The sequence below is a fragment of the Tupaia chinensis genome, unplaced genomic scaffold (assembly GCF_000334495.1).
Source record: "Tupaia chinensis unplaced genomic scaffold, TupChi_1.0 Scaffold140356_1, whole genome shotgun sequence".
Classification (NCBI taxonomy): Eukaryota; Metazoa; Chordata; class Mammalia; order Scandentia; family Tupaiidae; genus Tupaia; species Tupaia belangeri.
The window spans coordinates 1,338,540-1,349,129 of record NW_006200233.1 but is presented as its reverse complement, the minus strand read 5'-3'; the positions used below and the strand labels follow the sequence as shown (position 1 = coordinate 1,349,129).

The following is a 10,590-nucleotide window of genomic DNA, read 5'->3' as shown; positions in this document are numbered from 1 at the left end:
GAAAGCCAGCCTGTGGGATCAAGCTCCCTCCCACCAGGCCATGGGCCTGGCCTGGAAAGAAAGTTTAATACATACATTAACATAGTATATGTAATATAGTATATAGTACAAAGGTTAGATACAAAGTTTTTAAAATCTTTTATTTTAAAATTTTCTTTATCCACTCAATTGCTGTACATCACCAGTTTGTAAAATGAATTTTTCCCAGCATGAACACACTGCACACCAGTCAGTTACATATAACACTTTAAGGTTTTTATTGGGGACTTTATTTGCTTTAAATACTTTGGGGGATGGCACACCACCAACCAGAGGCCCTTTTGTGGCCCCTGTTCAGCCACGGTCGCCCTCAGCTCGCTTACTGCCACCACCCACCACGGGCACGCTGCAAGCCTGCCAGCGTGGACAGCCTGTGGGCGCCCCCTTCCCACACCGCAGTTCCCTCTGTGTGCAGCATCATTGGCAGAGGACAGCTTGGAGCTTCTCAATGGCCTGGAGAGCAGGTACGCCCCTTTCCCTGTGGGCTCCCTTGGGCAGGTTCTTGGAAGGCAGCAGCTCCATCCCAAAGGGAACTGGTGTGCACTATTTAAGGTAATGTTGGGTCACATCACAGTAAATGCCCAGGTACCTGCCACACAGTTTCAGGTTGGCCGCCCTTCTGTGCTCTCATTTCACTTTACCAACCTCCACTTTTTCTTTATCTAAATTTTAAGAGAGGTTTTTGCTATAGGGTGCATGTACTCACCAGAGAGACAGAGAGTGGGGAATCACCTCCGAGGGTGGGGGTGGCCATGCCGCAATCCCTTCTCCTCCATCTTCCTCTCTGGATCTTGGACACTCACACACATGTGCCCAGTGTGAGTTTAAGCCACCGAGTCAGGGACTCGGACCATGGCTGACTACGTGGGAGCCCAGCGACATAGCCATTATGTCATCTGTTGCTCCCCCAACTTCCATTTTTATCTTCCCTGTTTTCCCCACTGGGATACAAATCAGATGTCACCACCAGGGTGCTGCTCCGTCCACTCAAGGTTCCCTCCGATGTCCCCCAAGGTTGGGGGTGGCTGTCCAAGGCGGGGCCTCGGTGTGTGAGAGCCATACCACTGCAGAGTGTGGAGGTCATTGCATCACCCCTCCTGCACTTCTTACGTCTGATTCTACTACAGAGAAGCTCTTTCCAAACTATAGGTCTGTCCTGAAACTCATTCCATACAGGAGAGGTAGGCTAAATATTTGATTTTTTTTTTAATAGATTTTTGCTATAGGGCATATGTGCTTGCTGGGAAGACAGAGAGAGACAGAGAGATGGAAAGTGAAGAACACCCACCAGGGGGGATGCACACCGCAATCTCTTCTTCTCCATTCTTCTCTTGGGGTTTTGGACACTCATGCACATGTGCCTGATGTGTTTCAAGTTGCCGGGTCTGGGACTTCAGTCAGCCATGTGGGAATCCAGTGCCTTAATCACCACGACACCTGCTGGTCCTAATATGTGATTCTTTTCCTCCCTTTGCCAGCTTTCAAACTAATGAGTTGATATTACAAAACTCACAGGATGGGTACGCGGGTGGCACGATGGTTAGGGTGGCTGGATCCCCCATGGCTGACTGAGCAGTTCGAGTCCTGGACCTGGTGTCTTGAAAAACATGCTGGGCACGTTTGCCTGCATGCTCCAAATCTCAAGGGGAGAATGGAGGTGAAGGAAGGGATTGTAGTGTGGCCATCCCCTCTGGGGGAAGCTGTCTCACTTTCCCTCTCTCTCTCCCTCTCTCCATGAAAGCATGAGCCCTGTAGCAAACAAAGAGAAAACTCTACAGGCTGGGTACGGGAAGGTTTCTGTGTGCGTGTGTGTACTTGTGTTCATTTACCACCAGCTTCTGCACTACGCTCTCTGTTCTTTCCATTCTGACGGCTTGTTTCCAGGAATGTAATCCTACCAACAGACAGATATAGCATTATTCCTTCTCCAGCCTTTATTTATTTATTTTTTGGTATCAAAATGCTTTGCATTAAACATTAAGTAGTAGAGAAGAGAAGGGATATCCTTATCTTGTCATGAGAAGATTAAATCTCTTTGATCACAAAGTATCTTTTATTTTGGAGAGGTCTTTGCTAGGGTGTGTGCACTTGCCAGAAAGGCAGAGAGAGACAGAAAGCAAGAAATTACCCCCCGGGGGGATGGCTGCTCTGCACTCTTGGGATCAGTTTAAGCCACCAGGTCCAGGACTTACACCGTGTCGACTACATGGGAGTCCAACGACATAGCCATTATGCCAACTGCTGGTACCAGACCACAAAATATCTTAAAGGGATGTAAGTAGGTGGCACAGAACAAGAAAATCTATTAATATATATTACACAGAATTATTTTCTGGAATAAAAACGTTCCTAGATGGGGCCAGCAGGTGACGTGGTGGTTAAGGCACTGGACTCCCAAATGGCCAATTGCGGTTCGAGTCCCGACCTGGTGGCTTGCTTTCTCATTTTCCCTCTCTCTGTTTGTCTCTCTCTGGTCAAATTAAAAACAATAAAAAATAAATAAGTAAATATTTTAAAAATAAATTCAAATCCCTATAAATCAGTAAGTTAAAAAGGGACTTTTTTGTCTCCACCTGCGGCCAAGCCACACAGGTGGCACAGCTCCCGTTGGGGGCAGCGCACAGGCCCTCCAGTTACTCTTACCTCTGAAATGACCCTGGCGTGCCATTCGTCTTGTCTGGAATTTTCTTGAAGGAGAGTATGTAGGTGCTCGGTCTCAGCCATCCTGGCAGGCTGGCAGTCCTTCTGGGAGGTGCTGTGCGGCTGTGTCCTTTGGGATGCCGGGACAATGGGACAGTGGGACAGTGGGCCCCACCGCTCCGCACCTGCGTTCAAGGAAGGCCAAGTACTGAGGTCGGAGCACAGGGACAGGGAGTCAGCAAGAGCCTTTCTGCACCTCTGGGCATTGCTGGCCTCCAGAACTATTCAGAAAAATTTTTAAATTAATGGAACTGGGGCCAGAAAGTGAGGTGGTGGTAAGGCACTGGACTTCCACATGGGCAACCCTGGTTCTAATCCGGATCTGGAGGCTTGAAAATCACACCAGGCACATGTGTATGCATGACCGAAATCCTGAAAGGAGAATGGAGAGGATTGTGGAGTGTCTATCCCCCCAGGAGGGTGATTTCTCACTTTCTTTCTCACTGTCTCTCTTTCTCTCTCGCTGGCCAACATCCTATGGCAAAAGGCTTTAATAAAACAAATTAATTAATGAAATAGTCTATTTAAGGCTTTTTCTGTTTCTTTCCTACTTTTTAGTAGGGAAGAAGAGAACAGGCCCAGTGATGGGCAAACATGGTGCCTGGCAGAAGGCAGGAGGAGCAGGTCCCACAGCAACAGGCACAGGCAGAGGGTCAGTAATGAATACCACAACCACCTAAAACCTTGGAGGTGCCAGGGATCGAACCTGGGGCCTCGTGCATGCTAAGCACGCGCTCTACCACTGAGCTACACCCCCGAGTGGGAGGGCTCTGTCCTGGAGACCATTCATGATTTAGAATCTTTATTTCTTCCCCCTCCTACACATTAGCAAACTGCAGGAGAGCCGAGAACGCGCATCAGCTGCGCGGGTTCTGGGGGCAGCGCGGAAAAGATGACCCTGAAAGGGGCTCCAGAGCGCAGGGCCGCACAGGAGGCTCCTTGCCGCCGACGCCGCGTGGGGAGGGTCGCCGGGCCGGGACCTTCACGGGGAGAGAGACAGAGAGAGCGAGCGGGAAAGTGAGAAAGTAAGAAAGCAAGCCACCAGGTCCAGGACTAAACCGAGGTCGGCCATGTGGGCGTGACCAACACCTTACCCACCACGCCACCTGCTGGCCCCTCCCGTTTATCTTTTTCTTTTTCTAATGATTATTTTATTTTATTTATTTGACTAGAGAGGGAGAGGGAGACAGAGAGAGAGAAGCGGAAAGTGAAAGGAAGCTGGCAGGTAGACTTGATTAAGCAGGTGCCCTTAATCGCCACACCACCTGCTGGTTCCCTCTGTTTTTCTTTCTAAAGAACTAAATTTTGGCTTCACTGGTTGTTCCTGATTATTTTTCTCTTCTCAATTTCCTTAATTTTTGTTCTGATCATTATTTTATTATCATTTACTTACGTTGGGTTTATTCGCTCTGCATTTCTGATTTCCTAAGGTGAAAGCATAGATTACTGAGTTTAGATCTTTCTTCTTTTCTTTCTTTTTAAAATTTTGCTACAAGGTACTTGTACTGGTAAGAGTGAGACAGAGACAGAAAGTGAGAAATCAAATGGCCATGCTGCATTCGAGAGGGACAGAGAGAGAGACACACACACAGAGAAAGCAAGCTTCCAGGTCTCCAAGCCGGTCAGCCATGTGGGAATCCAGTGCCCTTAACCACCACGCCACCTGCTGGCCTCCTATTTATTATTATTATTTAAAATTTGCTACAAGGTGGGTGCACTGCCATGGTGAGAAAGCAAGCCGCCAGGTCCGGGGTGCAACTGCAGTCAGCCATACCAGGCCACCTGCCCGCCCAGAAATAGTTTTGAAGTCGCTGGTACAAAATGAGGACGCCCAAAACTCTGGAAGGCCAGAAGAAACCAAGTGTAGTGACCAGAGCAGCAGAACGGCAGTGCCGACCCCTGCGACGGTAAAGCCACCTCGCCCAGAGACGAATGCGACCGCGGTGCCCCAGCCCGGGACGGCCGCCGGCTTTCCCGCGGGGGCTGTGCTGGCCACGACGGCTGGACAGGGGGTTCAGGAAAGAAACCTGGGAAGGAGAGAGAAGGGTCCCTCCTGCCACCCTAGGACACACGCGGAGCGTCCCTGCGAGGAGGAGCGCCAGCATCTCCAAACGCTCCGGGGAGTCGCCACGCGCCGGCCGCGGGGAGCCCGGGGCCCTGATGGGGTGTGGCTGCGCTCTCAAATGCCCCTTCCTCCGGGAAGGCCCAGGGACCACTGGGGACACCACCGCACCAACCCGTCCTCACGCCCAGGTCCGTCTACCCCGGAGCCGCGCGTCCCGCTGGGCCCTGGGTTCTGTGCCAGCGCATCTCCGCGCCGCTGCTCCACGTCGCCGGTGTCGGACCGCGGAGGGAGGAAGGTCTTGGGGACCCAGGGCGAGGGGTGGCGGGGCGGGTTCGTGGGCTCCCGGAGCCCCGGGGACCCAAGCCCGCGGAGACGTTCCCATGGGGCGAGGAGGTCGCCATGCCTGAACCGCGCGGGAGTCCCCGCCGCAGCCGCGGGAAGCACCTGCGAACCCTAGTCCTAGCGCGGGCGTGGGCCCTGAATCTCGGCTGAGCCAGACGAAGATCTGAGACGCCGCCATGGAAAGAACTGCAGGGAGGAGGAAAAGTAGTGGCACCCTCAGGTGACGAGGTGGCCGAGTGGTTAAGGCGATGGACTGCTAATCCATTGTGCTCTGCACGCCCCGCCGCAGCCGCGGGAAGCACCTGCGAACCCTAGTCCTAGCGCGGGCGTGGGCCCTGAATCTCGGCTGAGCCAGACGAAGATCTGAGACGCCGCCATGGAAAGAACTGCAGGGAGGAGGAAAAGTAGTGGCACCCTCAGGTGACGAGGTGGCCGAGTGGTTAAGGCGATGGACTGCTAATCCATTGTGCTCTGCACGCGTGGGTTCGAATCCCACCCTCGTCGGATGCGGAGGTTTTCTTTAACCCTCTTAGCGGTTGCTGTGGATGCCCCCTTCTTGGCGCTTACCTTTGATGAATGAATTCCTTATTCACCTTCAAACCGAACGGATTTCCCTGACCTCTGCTGCCTCAGTGTGTCACCTGAGTGATGATCACATTTCCTAGTTAAATTGTCACTGAGCTGAGCATTTGCTTCCCCAGCAGATGGTGACCTCTGGCGGGCAGGGGCGGTATCCCCCCAACGTCCCCAGCTTTTCGGAGGAAGCAATGGAATGATTAAAGGAAACACCACCTAACGAACTTAATGATGGAATTATCTGTACAGAGAGGTATAACACATCGCTTATACATTTTCGTGAAAATTTTCAGCCAATTTTTTATTTTATTTTTTTAGTTTTTGCTATAGGGTGTATGGACCTGCCAGAAAGACAGAGAGAGAGAGAGAAAGAGAGAGAGAGAAATCATTCCTAGGGGAAACGGCCACGCCACAATCCCTTGTCCATTCTCTCCTGGGACTTCAGGCACACTCACGCTGTTTTCAAGCCATGAGTCTGGGGCTCCGAGGTGAAGCTGACCATGTGGGACCGAGTGGCCTTAAACCCCCATGCTAGCTGCTTCAACCTTAGTGCGAGTTGTCACTGTGGTCACCAATCTCGCGGTGTCCTCCCCAGTCAACTACTTAGTCACGCTTGTCTAAGGACCTCTAGCTTTGAGGAGAGCGCTTTGGCTCAGAGCTAGGACGTAGCTGAAGACACACTCGGTGGGGCAGTCGGTCAGACCCAGAGGCCTCTCAAGCAAAGGCAGACGAGTGTCCAGACTGCAGTTCCTAATCGTGGCCTCCACCATGCTGGGCCTTGGGGACGTCGGCTCTTCCCTTTCGTTTACTTATTTCAACAGGCACTGCATTCACATAGTTCAGAAAGTACAAAAGGTTGCTCAATAAAACCTTCCGTTCACCCTTATTCCTCTTGTACTAATTACATTCTCCACAGAGAGCCACGGGCCCCCATTCCTTCCACAATCATATTAAGCATGTACAAATGTATAAACTATATATTCCTATTTTTATCTCAGAAAGATACAGTGACTGCATACCATGCTCTTGGGTCTCGGCCTTGCCCTCTCCTGGCTAGTGTACCCTGCAGGGCTTTCCATACCCCCATGCCGAGCGGTGGCTCATTCCCCAAGGGCTCCAGCAGGTGGGCGACCCTGTCATGTACCTAGCCACCACTGACGGTCTGAGTTTCCCCAGTTTTTGCTGTTGCAGACTATGCTGGTGTGAATAGTTCCACTGTCCATCATCTGTCTAATGTGAATGTGTGTATCTGTAATACTGCAATACGAATTTTTTGAGAGAGATTTTTGCTAGAGGGCACGTGTGCTCACCAGAGACACACAGTGAGAGACAGAGAGAAAAAATGAAAAATCACCCCCCCACACCAAGGGAGATGGCCATGGCTCAATCCCTCCTACATTCTCTTTGAGGGATTTTGAGCACACACGCCCACACACCCGGCATGAGTGTGAAACGGCCAGTCCAGGAATCCATGCAGTCAGCCATGTGAGAGTCCAGCCACTTAACCACTGTGCTACTTGCAGGCCCCATCTGTTAACAGTTTTTATTATGAATATTTTTCTGCATCTATTGAGATGACCATATCATTTCATCCTGCATTTTGTTGAGATAGTATATCATATTTGTTGATTTTGACATTTTTTTAAAAAAATTAAGTTAAAAAAAATTTCTAGAGAGATTGTTGCTGTAGAGTGTGTATGCTTGGGGAAAGGTGGAGAGAGACAGATGGAAAGTCCCCGGGGGGATGGCATGGCGCAATCTCTTCTCCATTCTCCTCTTGGGATTTTAGGCATGCACACACGCGCCCAGTGTGTTTTAAGTTCCCAGGTCCAGGACTAAAACAGCAGCTGTGTAGCAGTCCAACGATGTAACCCTTACATCATCTGCTGGTCCCTGTGATTTGGATATATTTTTAAATAATATTTAAAAAATTTTTTTCTTCTATTTTTTTTGGGTTGTAGGGGGTGCGTGCTTGCAAGACAGAGAGAGAGAGAGAGAGAGAGAGAGAGAGAGAGAGAAAAGAAACCATCCCTCAGGGGGTTGGCCGTGCTGCAATCCCTTCTCCTCCATTCTTCTCTTGGAATTCTGGGCATGCTTGCACATGCGCCCTGTGCGTTTTTCAAGCCACCAAGTCCAAGACTCAAACCACAGTGTCAAGTATGTGGGATCCAGTGCCTAAACACCACCTGCTGGCCCTTGAGCAGCTTTTAAATTTTGTTTTCATTTCTGGGGATTTATAGTCGATGGGCTACATAGGGAAGTCGCTGGATGGAAAGTACTAAGAAACTCGATTTGGTACCGGTGGGCATTCTCACCAAACTGCCTTACAGGGTTCTGGCTAAAACTGGGCTGGAGAGACTAAGGGTGGGCCCTAGCCAAGAAGAGGGGTGAAAGGAGCGGGAAGAACTGGCCAGGATGGAGTCCTTGCAAACACCCACAGCAATGGTTCAGCTGCCTGAAGTGACACAGGCGGAGGAACGCGAGTCCCCAGGGCGGGACCAGGTGTGCTCCCTCCCAGCCCAGTGCCGTGGGTGTTTGTGACTCCTTGGGGCAGCTGCCCTGGGCCTTCTCTCCGGCCCAGCCCTGGCAGGCCCAGGGCGCCATCTCAACTAATTCTTACTACAATAGCGCCCTCTGCGAATTTCACCGGATACGTGTCTCATGCAGTGCTTTCCGGGTCTACACAGTGAGCATGTGGGAAGTCGCTGCTGCCGGACGCGGCGGGGACGCGGGCGTTTGGCAGTTTCTGGGAGCCCGCGGTCACCCCGGTGCCCGACTCGCCCCTGCCCCGTGGCCCGCGTGGTGGGGTCCTGCCCGGGCCGCTCCGCCTGCACAGGCCCGATTCGGGACAAGTAGGTTCTGCGCCGAGAGCCCGGGGTTCCGCCGGAGGCGGGTAGCCCCGGACCTGGGCTCCGCGCCTCGGGCTTTGGGGCGTGTCCTGGAGGGTCCCGCAGTCGGGCGGGTGGTCAGTACGAGAAGAGACGCGCCAAGGAGGCGAGGGCGCCCTGTCCAGGCAAGGCAGGGTTGAGATGAGTGAGGAGTGACCAGCGAAAAAGCGCGCCCGGGCCAGCTGGGTTCGGGGTTCCGGTTCCGCACGCGGGGGCGAGGAGGCTGCTAGCCTTGGGATGGTGGGGACGCTTCCTCCGCCAGGCGCTGGGTTTCAGGTTGTCAGGGCTGGAAGCCGGCGAGCCTGGGAGCGGCGTCTTCCCAATAGTCCCTACGGGTCTCGCGCTTCTGGCGACAGGTCGGGCCCGAGGGGGGAAGAGAGCCTAATTCGGTACACGTGGCCACAACGGTGTGAGTAGGTTAGGAACGAGCCCCCGGCCGACTCGGGGACTGTAAAAGGTTCTGTTTTGAAAGGTCCCACCGAGATTCGAACTCGGATTGCTGGATTCAAAGTCCAGAGTGCTAACCATTACACCATGGGACCAACCACGGGCAAAAGAAAAAGTATCCGCGGTCGTGGTTAAACGATCTCCTGGCGAATTAACTTCGTAGAACCTCCAACCACAGGCGTGAGGTCAGGCTTCTGTGAGCCCTCACGGATCGGATCGTGTATCTAAGGAGAGGCTGGAGCAGGGAGACGCAGCACTCAGCTAATTCTCATTACAATAGCACCTTCTGCGAATTTCACAGAAACGTGTCATACAGAGCGACTCGTTCCACGGCATTGGAAAGGGCCCAGTGAGGGGTCTTGGCACAGGAAGACTCATAACTGCCCCTCTGGGGTGCAGTTTGGCAAAGTCTATCCAAATAACATGGATCTCAGCAACTTTTCTTCTAGAAGCCATCTTGCAAAAATGTTTTACACTTCAAAATATATGTCTAAGAAAGCTCATAGCAACATTTTGCAACACCAGACACTTGGAGAGGTTTAAGTCTATGTAACCGACATAATATTCAGACACTGGAAGGGTAGACGTGTGTGCCACGTGTGTGGGCTTAGGCGTTTCGGGGGCGGGGACGGATTTAGTGCAGGTTTAAAACAAATCCCGCAATCTGCTAATTAAAATGTACCGTATTACCCAATCTTTGTAGGTAATAATGTGTGAGTGTATACATTCATTCCGAAACAGCTTGAATGAACATTCACTAATCTTAGCGTGCTGGCTGTCTGCAGGGTCCGCCGCTGGCTGGGGCGACCTTGTCCCCCCATTCGGTGATCCCCCAGGCTCCGAAGACTCGTCCATATTTTGTGCAGTTTTTGGAGTTAGCTCCCCACAGATGTTCACTCAGGGCTCGCAGCACAAAGGGCCACGGTTCCCGCTAGGGGGAAGCTCGCTCCCTAAAGGTCTCGGCGGTCCCATCCGAAAAATGGGATGAGCACGGTCGCGCTCTGACGACTCGGTGGAGCTGGCCTCGGGGCCCAGGGCAGGAGCGGCCAGTCCTTCCCGAGCGAGCCGCGGGAGGACTCCAGGCCCGCGCACTTCCACGGCGGCCCCGCGACGGCGAAGCCCAGAGCACCCCGAGAACCCACCCTCGGCCCGCATCCTGGACCTCTGTGGGTCCCAGAGCGCGCTCCTCCCTCCCCGGGTTCACTGGACAGGCCTCCACGACCACAGAGACGCCGGCACCGCCGGAATTCTAGAGCGGACCGGAAGGGGCGCGACTTCCGGCCCTGCGGCTTACTGGCTGCCGCGGCGGCGGTTCTGTGCTTCCTGACCGCGGCTGGCAGTGCAAGTGCAGGTGCTGGTGCTGGTGCAGGTGTAGGTACTGGTGCACGTGCTGGTGTTGGTGCAGGTGGAGGTGCTGGTGCTGGTGCAGGTTCTGGTGCAGGTGTAGGTGCTGGTGTAGGTACTGGTGCAGGTGCTGGTGCTGGTGTTGGTGCAGGTTCTGGGGCAGGTGTAGGGGCTGGTGCAGGGTCTGGG

The 10,590-nt window shown here is 52.9% G+C and overlaps 3 non-coding genes across 3 annotated transcripts; 1 reads left to right on the top strand and 2 right to left on the bottom strand.

The window, feature by feature from the left end:
- Positions 1 to 3,424: 3,424 nt before the first annotated feature.
- TRNAA-AGC (transfer RNA alanine (anticodon AGC)) lies at positions 3,425 to 3,496 on the bottom strand. Its single transcript has one exon. It is a non-coding gene; the product is annotated as a tRNA-Ala (tRNA).
- Positions 3,497 to 5,568: 2,072 nt separating this feature from the next.
- On the top strand, positions 5,569 to 5,650 carry TRNAS-GCU (transfer RNA serine (anticodon GCU)). The gene has a single exon. It is a non-coding gene; the product is annotated as a tRNA-Ser (tRNA).
- Positions 5,651 to 9,080: 3,430 nt separating this feature from the next.
- TRNAQ-UUG (transfer RNA glutamine (anticodon UUG)) lies at positions 9,081 to 9,152 on the bottom strand. The gene has a single exon. It is a non-coding gene; the product is annotated as a tRNA-Gln (tRNA).
- Between the last annotated feature and the right edge of the window lie 1,438 nt (positions 9,153 to 10,590).